The 16,168-nt window shown below is 42.8% G+C and overlaps 1 protein-coding gene across 10 annotated transcripts in view; it reads left to right on the plus strand.

The window, feature by feature from the left end:
• The window catches only part of TRAF3 (TNF receptor associated factor 3), a 130,049-nt gene that overhangs the window by 32,038 nt on the left and 81,843 nt on the right, over window positions 1-16,168 (plus strand). For 3 of the 10 annotated variants that reach the window (XM_063793898.1, XM_063793902.1, XM_063793899.1), the window contains exon 2: window positions 1,005-1,127. The exons of 6 other annotated variants lie outside the window; for them this stretch is intronic. The gene's annotated coding sequence lies outside the window, so the exon portion shown is untranslated. Of the gene's footprint in view, window positions 1-1,001; window positions 1,128-16,168 lie in introns of all 10 variants that reach the window. One more of the 10 variants, XM_016926751.4, reaches the window with a different exon arrangement.

The raw sequence follows: 16,168 nt of genomic DNA on the forward strand, positions 1-16,168 counted from the left end.
ACCACAGGCGCCCGCCACCACACCCGGCTAACTTTTTGTATTTTTAGTAGAGATGGGGTTTCACCATGTTAGCCAGGATGGTCTCGATCTCCTGACCTCGTGATCTGCCCGCCTCGGCCTCCCAAAGTGCTGGGATTACAGGCATGAGCCACCGCGCTTGGCCCACAGCATAGACTTTTAAAGACCATGTAGGCAAGAACAGATCTTTAAAGGGAAACCTCAGTTTGGCTTTTGAAAGTTCATCTGATTGAAGTTAAACTGATGAAACGTACTCCATCCATGCATTACCAAAAACGTTGGAGCACGGCATGGCAGTAGTGGTATCTAAAACAGATTGGCAAACTATAGGTCTAAGAATAGTTTTTATGTGTTTAAAGGATTGTAAAAATAAGCAAAGAAGAATATGTGACCCATGAAACATAAAATAGTTACTGTCTGGCTCTTTATGGGAAAAAAGTTTGCCAACTCTTGGCTTAAAGGGTCAAGAATGCTTTACCAAAAAACAAACAACCCCCTCCCCCCCAACAACTGTAATGTTTGAGCAGGAGTTTTACAAGATAAAGAATTTTGATCTTGAGGGGATTTGGGTGAGGATGGGGCGGTGCAGTGGGAGAGAGAGTATAGATGCTGTTCATCACACCCAGTGCAATCAGCTCTGGTGGGAACGTAGGGTGACCTCAGTGTGTGGTGAGAACAGTGATCATGGCCCCTTTTACAAGTTGAAGCTTAGTTCTGGAGTGGTGGACCATCAGAAGCTTTTAAGTAGGAGAATGTCAATGTCATAAATTAGAGTTAATTGTGAGAAATTGAAATAAGTATTCCATTTTTTTCTGAGATGTGCTCTCCTGAACTTATAAAGTAGTTCTTCAGAAGTGTTTGCAGTGTTCACAAGACACTGGCTCTGTGGTATTTGACATGCAGATGGGCCCAGAATTCCTGACTTAAGGCTAAAGATTTATCTTGAGCTTATGATGTGGGCTTATCATGATTGTTTTGATCAGCAGCTGACATCTGTGAAGTCTCACTGATCCTATAAATTGAGGAACCTGAGAGAATCAAGAGAAAGACAACAATTCTTGCTGATGTCAGTAACTGTATTTCACCTGTTAAACTTCGGCATGGAGGAGGTCAGTGTTGTCTGCTGTGTCAGCATCAGCCTACCTGGGTGTGGACGTATTCTTTGGGAGATGAAACATAGAAAAGGTACCCCGAGTCCATTAGACATTCTGGATTCCCAGAAATAAGACATCTCTGAGGGCAGAACCTTTACAGTCACTTACATCAAGAAGGAATTCTTCAGGAGAAAGCTCGGTAAAGGTATCTTAACTTTGTATGTATACCCAGAGAAAACACATAAAGGTAAAAATAAAATAATTTTCCTCATTATCCCCACACCATTAGCGTCTTGGTGTATAGTCTTTGCATCTTTTTTCAGTATGTATGCACTTAGATCATCTTGTAGGACACCAGTCCCATGCATTATACACTTTGTATCTCACAGTGGAGTGGAGGACAGCCTGATCCTTAAGGGGATGCCGAATTGCTGCATCCCCATGATTTTTGCTGCTTTGATTCTTCTCATGAGCCCCGTTGCTGCTGTCTGTATTAGCGTCCTTCTGAGCAAACAATGGGTACCTTTTTTTTTTTCTTTCTTAAGAGAGAGTCTTGCTATGTTGCCTCAGGCGGGAGTGCAGTGGCTATTCACAGGTGCTGCCGTACTGCCCTGGATGATAGTACACTGCAGCCATGAAGTCCTGGGCTTAAGCCGTCTCCGCCTCAGCCTCCTGAGTAGCTGGGACATTAGGCCCACGCCGCCATTCCTGGCTCTTGACCATTCCCACAAGCCACACCTACAAGGAGCTCAAGGAGCTGTTTGCACTGTAGGCGGTTTTTGTTTGTTTGTTTGTTTTGTTTTTGTTTGTTTTTGTGCAGAGGTCAGATCTCTTGTCTCATAGTGCAAAGGTGATGAAGGCCTTCATTACAGTCTCTCAATTTGACTCTCAGTTTGATCGGAAGTTGCTAAGATGGGCTGACATTGTGAGGAGGATACTGCTACAGCAGTAGTGTGTGTGTGTGTGTGTGTGTGTGTGTACAAACAGTGTCTCACTCTGCCACCCAGGCTGGAGTGCAGTGGTGCAGTCATAACATACTGTAACCTTGAACTCCTGGGCTCAAGTGATCCTCCTGCCTCAGCCTCCCGAGTAGCTAGGACTGTAGGCTTGTGCCACCATGCCTGGCTCTTTTTTTTTTTTTTTTTTTTTTTGTACAGACAGGGTCTTGCTGTGTTGCTAAGGCTGGTCTCAAACTCCTGGCCTCAAGTGGTCTTCCTGCTTCAGCCTCCCAAAACACTGGTATTACAGGAGAGAGCCAGAGCACCTGGCCTGAAACAATGTATTATTGTTAACTGCAGTCATCCTACAGTGCTATAGAACACTAGACTCTGTTCCTGTCTAGCTCTCTCCCCATTTTTCCCATCCTCCTACCCTTCCTAACCTCTAGTATCCTGTGTTTACTTTTCACTTCTGTGAGATCAACTTTTTTTGGCTTCCACATGTATTAGTGAGAACATGTGGTGTTTAACTTTCTGTTTTTGGCTTATCTCAGTTAATATAGTGTCCTCCAGTTCTATCCATGTTGCTGTGAACGACAGGATTTCATTCATTTTTATGGCTAAATAGTAGTCCATTTTGTATAGATACCACATTTTCTTCATCTGTTGTTGGACACCTAGATTGATTCCCTGTTTGGCTATTGTGAATAGTGCTACGGTAAATATGGGGTATAGATGTCTCTTTGATGTCATGATTTCCTTTCCTTTGGATAAATTCCCAGTAGTGGGATTGCTGGATCATATGGTAGTTCTATTTGTAGCTTTTGAGGAACTTCCATACTGCTCTCCATAGTGGCTGTACTAGTTTACATTCCTACCAACAGTGTGTAAGAGTTGCCTTTTCTCAGGCTGGGCGCGGTGGCTGACGCCTGTAATCCCAGCACTTTGGGAGGCCGAGGCGGGCGGATCACGAGGTCAGGAGATCGAGACCATCTTGGCTAACACGGTGAAACCCTGTCTCTACTAAAAATACAAAAAATTAGCCGGGCACGGTGGCGGGCACCTGTAATCCCAGCTACTCAGGAGGCTGAGGCAGGAGAATGGCGTGAACCCAGGAGGCGGAGCTTGCAGTGAGCCGAGATAGCGCCACTGCAGTCCGGCCTGGGCGAAAGAGCGAGACTCTGTCTCAAAAAAAAAAAAGGTTGCCTTTTCTCTGCATCCTGGACAGTATTTGTTATTATTTATTTATTTATTTAGTTTTGAGGTGGAGTCTCGCTCTGTCGCCAGGTTGGAGTGCAATGGCACAATCTCAGCTCACCACAATCTCCGCCTCCCAGGTTCAAGCGATTTTCCTGCCTCAGCCTCCCGAGTAGCTGGGATTATAGGCATGTGCCACCACGCCTGGCTAATTTTGTATTTTTAGTAGAGACGGGGTTTCTCCATGTTGATCAGGCTGGTCTCGAACTCCTGACCTCAGATAATCCGCCCGCCTCGGCCTCCCAAAGTGCTGGGATTACAGGTTTGAGCCACTGTGCCCGGCGTGTATTTTTGATAATAGCCATTCTAACTGGGGTGAGATGATACCTCATTGTGGTTTTGTTTTGCATTTCCTTGATGATTAGTGATACTGAGCATTTTTTATGTATTTGGCCATTTGTATGTCTTTTGAGAAATGTCTGTTCAGATAATCCCCCTGCCCCGGCTTTTTTCTTTTCTTTTTTTTTTTTTTTTTTGAGACGGAGTCTCACTCTGTCACCCAGGCTCACCCAGGCTGGAGTGCAGTGGTGTGATCTTGGCTCACTGCAACCTCCACCTCCAAGGTTCAAGTGATTCTCCTGCCTCAGCCTCTTGAGTAGCTGGGACTACAGGCGCACACCACCACGACCTGCTAATTTTTGTATTTTTAATAGAGATGGGAGTTTGCCATGTTGGCCAGGCTGGTCTTGAACTCCTGACCTCATTTGATCCACCCGCCTCGGCCTCCTAAAGTGCCAGGATTACAGGCGTGAACCACCCACCTGGCCAATTTGCCCATTTTTTAATTGGATTTTTTTTTTGCTGTTGAGATGTGTGAGTTCCTTGTATATCAATCCCCTGTTGGATGAATAGTTCGCAAATACTTTCTCCCATTCTGTAGGTTGGCTTTTCATTCTATTGTTTCCTTTGTTTTGCTGAAGCTTTTTAGCTTGATATAATCCCATTCATTTATGTTTGCTTTTGTTGTCCGTGCTTTTCAGTTACTCATCAAATCTTTTCCCAGACCAATGTCGTGAAGCATTTCCCCTCTGTTTTCTAGTAGTTTTATCATTTGGGTCTTATATTTAGGTCTTTGATTCATTTTTAGTTCATTTTTGTATAGGATGGGAGGTGGAGGTCTAGTTTCTATTTTCATTCTTCTGCATATGGATATTTAATTTTCACAGCACCATGTGTTGAAGAGACTGTCCTTTCCCCAATGAATGTTCTTGGCACCTTTGTCAAAAATCAGTTGGCTGTAGATATGCAGGTTAATTCCTGGGTTTTCTATTCTTTTCCATTGGTCTGTGTATCTGTTTTTATAGACACATACCAGTTGTTTTATAGACCAGTACCATGTCGTTTTGCTTACTACAGCTTTGTAGTATATTTTAAAGTTTGGTAGTGTGATACCTCCAGCTCTGTTCTTCTTGCTCAGCATTGCTTTGGCTATTTGGGGTCTTTTGCAGTTTCATACAAATTTTAGGATATTTTTTCTATTTCTGTGAACAATGTCATTGGTATTTTGATAGAGATTGCTCTTTTAATTATCTTGATTTCTTTTTTCCCCCCCCCCCCCCGAGACAGGGTCTCACTTCGTTATCTAGGCTGGAGTACAGTGGCATGATCACAGCTCAATGCAGCCTTGACCTCCTGGACTTAGGTGATCCTCCCACCTCAGCCTCCTGAATAGCTGGGACTGCAGGCACATGCCACCACATCTGGCTAATTTTTTGTACTTTTTTCTGTAGAGACGGGGTTTTGCCATGTTGCCCAGGCTGGTCTCGAGCTCCTGAGCTCAAGCGGTCCACCCACCTCAGCCTCCCAAAGTGCTGGGATTACAGGCATACACCACTGCACCTGGCCTCTTTTCAATTTCTTGATGGTGTTCTTTGATGTACAAAAGTTTTTAACTTTAAATGAAGTCCAGTTTATCTACTTTTTCTTTGGCTTATTGTGCTTTTGGTGTCCTTTTCTTTTCTTTCTTTTTTTGAGACAGAATCTCGCACTGTTGGCCAGGCTGTAGTGCAGTGGCACAATCGTGGCTCACTGTAGCCTCGACCTCTAGAGCTCAAGGGAGCCTACTGCCTTAGCCTCCTGAGTAGCTAGGGCTACAGGCGGTACCATTATGCCTGATTAATTTTTTAAATTATTTTTTGTAGAGACAGAGTTTTACTGTGTTGCCTGGGCTCATCTCAAACTGCTGGGCTCAAGCAGTTCTCCCGCTTCAGCCTCCTAAAGTGTTGGGATTACAGATGTGAGCCACTGTTCCTGGCTTGGAGTCATTTCTAAGAAACCATTGCCTAATCCAAGGTCGTGAAGATTTACATCTTTCTTCTAAGAATTATATAGTTTTAGTTCTTTTCTGCTGTGATCATGTGTGTATGTGTTGGTTTTTTATTTTTATTTTTTTGAGACTGGGTCTTGCTATATTGCCAGGCTGGAGTGCAGTGGCTATCCATAGCCATGATCATAGTGTACCGCAGCCTTGAACACTTGGGCTCAAGTGATCTTTCTGCCTTAGCTTCCCAGGTAGTTAGGACTACAGTGCATACCACTGTGCCTGGCTTATTGTGTGATCTATTTTGAGTTAATTTTTGTGGTGTGAGATAGGGGTCCAGTTTCATTCTTTTACATGTGTGTATTTACATTTTGTAGTTCATTTGTTGAAGGGACTATTTGTATTAGTCTGTTTTCATACTGCTATAAAGAAATTCCCCAGACTGGGTAGTTTTTAAAGGAAAGAGGTTTAATTGATTCACAGTTCTACATGTCTGGGGAGGCCTCACGAAACTTACAATCAAGGCAGATGGGGAAGCAGGCACGTCTTACATGGCAGCAGGCAAGAAGGAGCGTGTGTGAGTGCAGGAAAAACTACCATTTATCAAACCATCAGATCTGGTGATAATTCACTCACTGTCATGAGAACAGCCTGGGGAAACCACCACTATAATCCAATCACTTCCTTCCCTTGACACATGGGGATTACAATTCGAGATGAGATTTGGGTGGACACAGAGCCAAACCGTATTACTATTCTTTCTCCATTGAATGGTCTTGGTGCCCTTATCAAAAATGTATTTTCCATAAAAAAACACCAATTGACCATAAATATAAGGGCTTATTTCTGGACTCTAAATTCTATTCTTTTTTTTTTTAAGAAACAGGATGTCACTCTGTTGCCCAGGCAGGAGTGTAGTGATGCCATCTCAGTTCTCTTCAACCTCCGCCTCCTGGGCTCAGGTGATCCTCTCACCTCAGCCCCCCAAGTAGCTGGGACTATGAGCACATGCCACCACCCTCGGCTAATTTTTGTATTTTTTGTAGAGATGGGGTTTTACCGTGTTGGCCAGGCTGGTCTCGAACTCCTGAGCTCGAGCAATCCACCCTCCTCAGCCTCCCAAGTGCTACGATTACAAGCATTAGCTACCATACACCGATTGTACAGGCCACAGGCTAGCCCCACACACCAGATTTTGAAGATTAAGTGTGGTTTTAAAAAATGCAAAATATCCTGTTAATAATTTTTGATAATATTACATGTTGAAATGATAAAGTTTAATATTGTGTTAAATAATACACAGTAAATTTTACTGACTTCTTTTTACTCTTTAATTGTAGCTGCTAGGAGATTTAAAATTATTTTTGTGATTCTCATATTTCTGTTGGACCAGAGGTATTTTTTAATAGCATGACATTCTGTTACATGGTTGATTATATAATGATCATATGATTGTGGCAGTTTCTTGACTCGATTCTCTGTTGTTGGACACTTAGGTTGTTTCCAGTTTTCTCTGTTTTCCACGGTGCTGTGATGACTGACACTGTGGATGGGTAGTCATGCACTCCTGTGCCCGCTGCCAGGAAAGAGCTCATAAGGAGGACCTGGGAAGCATTTGCTGCACTTCTGAATCTAGCGCATGCAGACTCTTGTGTTAGTTGTTGAATGAATTAATGAATACTTTATTTATTTATTTATTTTTTGAGACAGGGTCTCGCTCTGTTGTCCAGGTTGGGATGCAGTAGTGCAATCACGGCTCACTATAGCCTCGACCTCCTGGACTCAAGCAGTTCTTCCACTGCAGCCTTCTGAGTAGCTGGGCCCACAGGCACACACCACCATGCCTGGCTAATATTTTAATTTTTTGTAGAGACAGGGTCTGCTTGTGTTGTCCAAGCTGGTCTCAAACTCCTGGGCTCAAGCCATCCTCCCACCTCAGCCTCCCAAAGTGCTGAGATTACAGGTGTGAGCCACTGTGCCTGGCTGAATACTTTCATTTTAACCAAAAATAAGGTTTTAAAATAAGGCTGTAAACAATTGTTGATTGAGTCCCTCACAGTGAGTCAGGTAGTTTCAAGGTCTGCGAACACAGTGGTGAATGAGGCCAAATTTGGGCCCTCTTGAAGGTCCAGGAGGGATGACTTGGGGGAGAGGGATAGTTAACAAACCAATACATATGTCAGTTAATCCTAAATAGTTGTGTTAGGAAGGAAAACCAGACAGACTGTGGCTAGAGTCATGTGATGAGAGAACTATCCTAGGAGAGTCTCAGGGAAGGCCTTTCTGAGCAGGTAGCATTTAAGTAGGCACTGAAATAATCAAGAGGGAGGGAGCTGTGTGACGATCTGGGAGAAGGGTGTTTTAGGTGGGAGGATCAGGGTGTACAAAGGCCTTGAAGTGGGAATATGCTTGGCATATCTGAGGAACAGCAGGGAGGACCCTGTGGGTCAAGCTTTGGTGAGAAGTGGTTGGATTTGGAATGTATCTTGAAGATGAAGCTGACTGTCTTTGCTGATGGATTGGATGTATGGCATGTGAGGAAGGGGGTCCTTTATGATCTAAGGAATTGGATGGTGCCATTTCCTGAGCCAGGCATTGCCAGAGGCAGATCAGAGAGGAACGGGTACCAAGGGCTCAGTGTTGGACCTGTTAGGTTTGAGATGCCTTTTTGATGCTCAAGTGGAGATGTTGAGTTGGTTATTGGATATACAGGTCTGGGGGAATTACAGGGGAAGGGGTGCTGGAGATATATTTGAGAATTATGAAAAGCTGTTTGAGCATCAAGCAGGATGGGTGAGACTTGACCACTGGATTTTGCAACTTGAAGGTCTTTGGGGACTTGGACAAGACTGGTATCAGGAGGCATGACAAGTGGAAGTTTTCAGGGGAGAATGGGATGTGTGTGTTAACAGCTTCTTGAAAGAGTTTTCTCTAAAGTAGAATGATGGGGGAGTGGGGGTGCTGGGGACACATTAGCACTTACCGTGCTCTGGAAGGCAGGGTGTTCAGGAGGGAGGTTGACAGAGGAGGGACTGGGATCCAGTGCCAGAGTAGAGGGTGGACCTTGCTCATGGGATCTGGAGGGAGGGCAGAGTAGACAGGCAGGCCTTCCTTTCAGCAGTGGGAGGAGGAGAAAATACCAGCTTGCCGCTTTCCAAAAGCTGAGAGTAAGGGTGACAAGGGGGAAAGGGGTATTATAGGTATGCTATGGAGTTAAAGGTAAAGTTTGCATGAATTTCGAATACAAAATGTAATACTTCATATCCATTGAGTTGCTTCAAAGTGCTTATCCTCAGGGTTCTCTCTCCTGTGCCTTTGGGGGTACTTTGGTGAAAAAGTTTGAGAAGCCACTTCATTATTGTAGTCTATTGTTACGTTGTTAAATCTCACCCAAGTGAGTATTTAACCTTAAAGAGTTTGAGATTCACTTGCCTATTTTGTTATCCATAATAGAGCTTTTGCAGCTGCTCCAAATATCCCTCCATTTGTGCATCTTAATAGTTGTTTGGCAATCACCTCATTCTGCACTGAGAAGGCTGGAGAGGGGTGGGGAGCTGCGGGGTGTCTGGAGGCAGTATGGAGAGCTCGAGATTCCCACCCTTCCAGAGATGAGGTGGTGGAGGCAGGCAGGGCCTACTAGGCTTCTGAAGCAACACTCGCCAGGGACATTTTAGTGACCTTTTCCCCGTGTTCTCAAAACACTTTACAAATACACCATTTGTCTTTAATTCTGGCAGGGTGGTTTGGGTGAGCTGGGGGTAGTGCTGTTAGCCAACCTTTTACAATATTTAACAATCAGTAGAGATTAAAGCTGTTTGGCCTCTTTCCCATTGATCACATAGCCTGATTTTTCTTTTTGTACAATTTTAGTATGATTAACCCTCCCACCCCCATTAAAGTTCTTCAGCCTTCTTAGTAGAAAGCTCTGTGAAGTTTGATTCACCCACGGAAGTTACTTCATGGAGCGGAAGCATTTGAGAAATCAGATCTTGGCTTTCTTCTTGTGGACAGATCAGGTGGCTGAGGCCTGGAGGGAGCTTGATTTGAGATGAGTAGTTTGTATGCCTGACTAGGTCAAGTAGCCACTTGCTTCCCTTCACACTTAATCAAATCCTAACTCTCTAACTGAAACTTTGTACCCTTTGACCAGTACCTCTCCTTTCCCCATTCCCCCGCCCCCAGCCTCCATAACCACTGTTCTACTCTACGCTTCTTCACCTTCTACTTTCTTAGATTCCACATATAATAAGACCATGTGGTATCCGTCACATATTTCACTTAGCATAATGCCCTCCAGGCTCTTCTGTGGCCGTGGATGATAATCATGTATTGTATATTTCAAAATTGCTAAAGAGTAGATCTTAAATGTTTTCATCACAAGAAAAGGAACTTGGTGAGGTGATGGATAGATTAACTAGTTTGATTTAATCATTTCACAATGTATACATAGATCAAAACATCCCATTGTATCTTATAAATAAATACAATTATTTTTGTCAATTAAATTTTTTAAAAATTACAAGAGGCTGAGGTGAGGTTACAGTGAGCTGTGATCATGCCACTGCACTCCAGCCTGGGTGACGGAGCAAGACTCTGTCTCTAAAAAAAAAAAAAAAAGTAAAGTTAAAAATTAATTAATTTTTAAAAATCCCAACTCTTCCATCACCCCAGCCCTGCATCCTTCTCCCTTCCCCCAAGACCCCCTCTCCTGCCACTATGCTCTGATTCCTAGAGCGGTGTGTCCCTGTCCTGCCACTCTTGCTGTGCCTGTGGCTGTCCCTGTTCCTTGGGTAGCTTCCCTGTTACTCCTCAGGGGCTTCCCTGGCCACCCTCTGCTCGGGCCCTTCCTGAGTGTTACATCAGCACCTTTCTTGCCCGCACCCACCAGCCACAGCTTGTGTTTGCCGTGTGAGCCGGAGCACTTGTTTGTCACCTCACGGTCTTCCCCTCCATGAGGGCAGGGACGGCAGTCTTGCTTTCATTCTTGCTTTCATGCAGTCTACCCAGCTGTGGGCGAGGTGTGTGCACATTGCTCAGCATGTTTGTAGAATGAACACATGTATAAACTAGACTTGAATGCAGATTATTGTTCTCTTGGCCATTAAAGGTGCTTCTTCCTGCTGCCCATTTACATCTCAGGTGTTACCATCTCTGGCCAGTGCCTGCCCTGTTGTTGTCATCTAACAGTCATGGGACCACACCTTTGTGACTCTCAGGGCCAGAGGTGTTTGGGAATGTGGAATTTTTGAGATTTTTAGAACAGAAATAGTGAAAGTACCGTATAGTATAGGACATCCTAGGCAGCACCATATAATCAAGCACATTAAGATTTTTGCAGCAAAAAGTATATGAATATTCACACTAAGTGGGACAGTGAGACTATGAATAGCTTCACATCAGATCAGGGCATACCGCCAAGTGAGTTATGAACATGCTTTCAGTTTTCAGAGAGCTTTTTGGATTTTCGAATTGCAGAGAAGGGATTATGGACCTGTCTTAGTGAGCATCTGCTTGTCACGCATTATGCAGCGTGCTGAAATACAAAGGAAGAAAACATCACGGCTGCCCTCCCGTGTAGGGGGTGGGTGGTCACCACATGCGGGTGGTGAGCCCATGCTGGGAGGGCACTCCCGGCAGGTCCTGTTGTTCTCCCTGTCATCTCCCCCTTTCCTTTGCGAGCGTCCTCTACAGGTGCGGTTTCAGGTGAGCCACATGGGGGGCTGGCAGAAGGGGCACTGCATTGTGACGCAGGGTCAAGTGTGTCCCTCTCAGAGTGTAGGAGGTAACCGTTCTGGATCACCTGGATCCTGCCCTTGGGTCTGGCTGCCCGGGTCCAAGGAGGAAAGGGCCGACTCCAGGTGATGCTGCAGACCAGGAGCGCTGCCCTCACTTCCTAACCTTCTGCACTTGGGTGCCGGGGCCCCCTCTCTGCAGTCACACACTCTGCCCTCTTAGCTGGGCCTAGAGCTTTAAACATTAACTGGATTCAACATACGTTTTTCTGACTTTTTAAATATAATGAGTATAGTTTTATTTTAATGTTTTTCAGATGCATTTTGATGTAGGTAGATACCTTTACATTTTAAAAATTTATTTGCTTTCTGAAATGGGACCAGCATATATATATGTGTGTGTGTGTATATATATATATGTATATATATAATATGTGTATATATATGTATATATATGTGTGTATATATATATACGTATATATATGTGTGTGTGTATATATATATATTTTTGACAGGTTCTTGCTCTGTCACCCAGGCCAGAGCACAGTGGTGCAATCACAGCGCACTGTGGTGCAGCCTCAATCTCCTGGGCTCAAGCGATCCCCCACCTCAGCCTCTTGAGTAGCTGGGGTTATAGGCACCCACCACCACACTTGGCTAAGTTTAAAAAATTTTTTTTGTAGAGACGGGGTCTCACTATGTTGACTAGGCTGGTCTTGAACTCCTGGGTTCAAGCAGATCCTCCTGGCTCAGCCTCCCAAAGTGCTGAGATTACAGGCATGAACCACCACACCCTCCTGGTACCTGCATTTTGAAAATGTTTCATTGCCAAGCCTGCAGGGAAGTCTGCCCTTTTTTATTAGAAAATGAAGAGCTAATTCTGAAATATGCCTACTAAATATGCATATCTCAAGCACTTTAAAAGGATATAGGGTGAAATAGTCTGTTCCTGAAGCAAATATCACTGTGTGTTCATTCCATTATTTCTGTAGCTTTTCTGTGGCTTTTGATAAGTTGTGTAGAATGTATTAAGTCTCATCTGAAAATGTATATTAAAGATTGTTCTTTTAATTTAAAATGATTTGTCCAAGGTACTTGACTTAATGATTCAAGATTTAATGAGCCGTGACACTTTTAGTAACACCGTCTCAATCTTTCAGATTTTATAAAAGATATTAAAGTTTTCAGAAAGTTGAGAACGGTCTTTGTAATGTATTTTAAGATAGTTAAGAATAGAGTTTATATAATTAAGATTAGGATTTGTATTGCAAAAACTCCCTTCAAGATGCATTTTGGGCCTTTATGAGCGAGTAATCATGACAGGACAGAGTGGCTTCACCCACAGTTTTGTGGTTAATATTTGCAAGTCGTTTATTTAACAAGGTTGAAAAGAGGCTTCCTGGTGTCTTTTATAATTATCCTTTTCTGGGGACCAACTTATAAAGTAAAAAATACCTGGTGGCATTATCTTTGCTTCAGATGTATTATGTTTATGGAATTGGAAATGTTTGATTTCTTAGTGTGTGTGTATCAGTAGATTATGTAGTTTAAAATGTTTGCATCTGTATTGCATGCATAAACATGTCCGTTTCCAAGTGTGGCCTTTAAATACTCAGGGTTTTGTGGCCGGGCGCGGTGGCTCACGCCTGTAATCCCAGCACTTTGGGAGCCTGAGACAGGCAGATCATGAGGTCGGGAGTTCGAGACCAGCCTGGCCAATATGGTGAAACCCAGTCTCTACTAAAAATATAAAAATTAGCCGGGTGTGGTGGCGTGTGCCTGTAATCCTAGCTATTCGAGAGGCTGAGACAAAAGAATTGCTTGAACCCTGGAGGTGGAGGTTGCAGTGAGCCAAGATTGTGCCACTGCACTCCAGCCTGGATGACAGAGTGAGACTCCATCTCAAATAAAATAAAATACAATAAAATAAAAGACTGAGGGTTTTTTAAAAGGCCCTAATAGAAAAATTTTATGTGTTTTAATTGTTTAAATGTTTTCTTCGGGATTAAAAAAACCTGAATGTAATCTGGGAAAATGTTAAATGGATGCAACACTATAAGATTTTCCACAGAAATATGTTATTCACTGTGAAGCACAATGGGAAGGCTCCATTAGCACTTTAGATGGTATCATAACTTTGGAAAAACCATTTCACCATGCGAGTATTTACAAAAACTGAAGCTGTCCCTGTCAGGTTTTGACAGAACTTAGCTATATAGGTAGTAAGTGACGCAGTGCCAAAACCAGTCTTAAATTACCTATGTTGTCAATATGCAGATTTTCTCTATTTAGTATTTAAGCTATGAATTTACCAATCTGAGTAACTTGAAATGCAGTATCATAAAAAGAATCAGATCTACCAAACTGAAAATGTGTGCGTATCTAAAGTAGTTTCTTTTCTTGATTTTGGTTAAGTTAACAGGAGTATCTTCACATCTGTAATTTCTGGTAACTTAATGAGAACACACTGAACTTTTGGGTCACAATAAATTTTCCCATTATGTAAAATATTTTACACACCGGTTGACTCATTGTGAATTGTGAGTCGACATGATTCTCTTCCTGCGGAAAACAGAAACACATGCTGGCCGGGCGCTGTGGCTTATGCCTGTAATCCCAGCACTTTGGGAGGCGAAGGCAGGTGGATCACCTGAGGTCAGGAGTTCGAGACCAGCCTGACCAACATGGAGAAACCCTGTCTCTACTAAAAATACAAAATTAGCCGGGCGTGGTGGCACATGCCTGTAATTCCAGCTACTGGGGAGGCTGAGGCAGGAGAATTGCTTGAACCCGGGAGGCAGAGGTTGCGGTGAGCCGAGATCACGCCATTGCACTCCAGCCTAGGCAACAAGAGTGAAACTCCATCTCAAAAAAAAAAAAAAGAAACACGTGTTATTGTAATGATGATTTGAGCCAATTACAGAATTGTGCTTATGTTACCACATTGACTAGGTGCTTTCTGTGAGTTGGGTTGTTGAAGAGTTTGAGGTAGACAGATGGCAGTGGGTGGGAATGAGCTGGGAGCTTTTGTTAGGTTTAGGGAATGTGGTCTTTCCACCATCATTTAGTTGTTTATTTTATGCATAGGCTTATTTTCATTCTTGTGAGCATTATGTTGAGTTAATGTGTTTTCTTTGACCTCAAACCTTCTGAAACGTTTCTGGGTCTTAAAGATTCAGGCATTATTTATTTCATAGTAGACAGAATCAAGTAAATGAATACTTTCTTGGGGGAGAGTGTTGATAAGTTCCATAGCGACACCTCTCTCTCATGATTAAAAGTGCTACATTTGCACAAATAGGTGATTTATATTTTACATTAAAATTAAGATCAACTTTTTTCTTGAGAAGTTGTTGAACTTTTAGATTTGGGAGAGGGAGAGTTCTCACAGGAATTATGAATTGTTTTGACTAGTGAGAAGCTTATTTAACATTTTTGGAAGGAGTACCCCAAAAGTAATGCATCTTTTGGCATAGTGGAAACTTGCAGTAACGTTTTCTTGTTGTTTTTTAATTGAATGGTGCATCTCATTGAGTGGTGTCTATTGGATGTTTGGCCTTTGGCTTGATTGTGTCCGCTTTTAAAAAATAACTTTATTGAAATCGTCACATTCCATACAATTACCTATGTAAAGTGTCCATGTCTGTGATTTTTAGTATATTCACAGAGTTGTGCAGCCATTGCCTACTTTGGACATTCTATGGAAATGCGGTTGACAGGATGTGTTTTCTGTGTGCAGCCTCTGTCACTAAGCACCATATTTTCATTCATGTTGTGCATGTATGCATCGGTTGTTCCATTGTTAATGTCGAATATTATTCCATTATGTGGATGTTCCACATTTTATGTATTTGTTAGTCCATTGATAGACGTTTGGGTTGTTTCTACTTTTTGGCTGTTGTGTGATAGCGCTGCTGTGAACATTCATGTACAGGTTTTTGTGTGGACGTGTCATTTCTCTTGGGAATATACCTAGATTGTTTGTATCCGCTTTTGTTGCTTCTTTTACCTACAGTTCAGATTCCCATTTATGTTTGTACGGACACTTTGCTACTTGTAACTGGGGCTTGTTTGACCTTTGTTGCTGACCTAGCGACTTCTTGTGTCATGTTTAAAGCCCCTGAGACCCTCTGTTGCCTAGAGAAACAGGCAGAATTGCAGTCTCTTTCCTTCCTAAGACCAGATCACATCTGGTGGTCATGAAATGGTCTTATCCTGTATAGATTTTTGGTAAATAAGTATGTATCTAAGCCAAATAAATTTTGTGTGTATTTTATATTATTTTTCTTCTCTCTGCTTCCTCTTGGGGACATCCTTTGTTCTGTGGCCCCAGTGGCACCTAGAGTGAATATGAATGATTTGTCTATGTTTTCCCTTCAGGCGGAATGCTGCTTACTTGGATTTTTTCTTGTTAATTTTGGTGACTGAGTTGCCTGTTTTTGAAGTGAAAAATACCTTCAGATAGTAGGGTTGCCCTTTAGCATTTTAAGTGTCTAAATGAGACCTATTGGGATGTTTCCATAATTTGCATCAAATTCATGTAAATGCGCATTAATGATATTAGCTAGTCTGCCTGAGCTAAATTACTAATTTCATTACTACTATTTAATAAAGGGGCAGGATTTGCCATGGTCATTCTAGTTAATGTTAAGAGCCCTGTAGGTCTCTCATCATATATCTGAGCTGAATTAAGGTTGAAAATATTACTGAGTGCCTTGTGGCTCTATTTGGTAACAGTCATGCCTTACATTTTAAGACAGCTTATACTTTCACACACCAGGTGACTCATGTGAATTGTGAGTAGACACGATTCTCTTCCTGCAGAAAGAGAATGCATTCAGTCAGTTGAAAATCAACATCGTGTGGTTT

Source organism: Pan troglodytes, chromosome 15 (assembly GCF_028858775.2).
Source record: "Pan troglodytes isolate AG18354 chromosome 15, NHGRI_mPanTro3-v2.0_pri, whole genome shotgun sequence".
Taxonomy (NCBI): Eukaryota; Metazoa; Chordata; class Mammalia; order Primates; family Hominidae; genus Pan; species Pan troglodytes.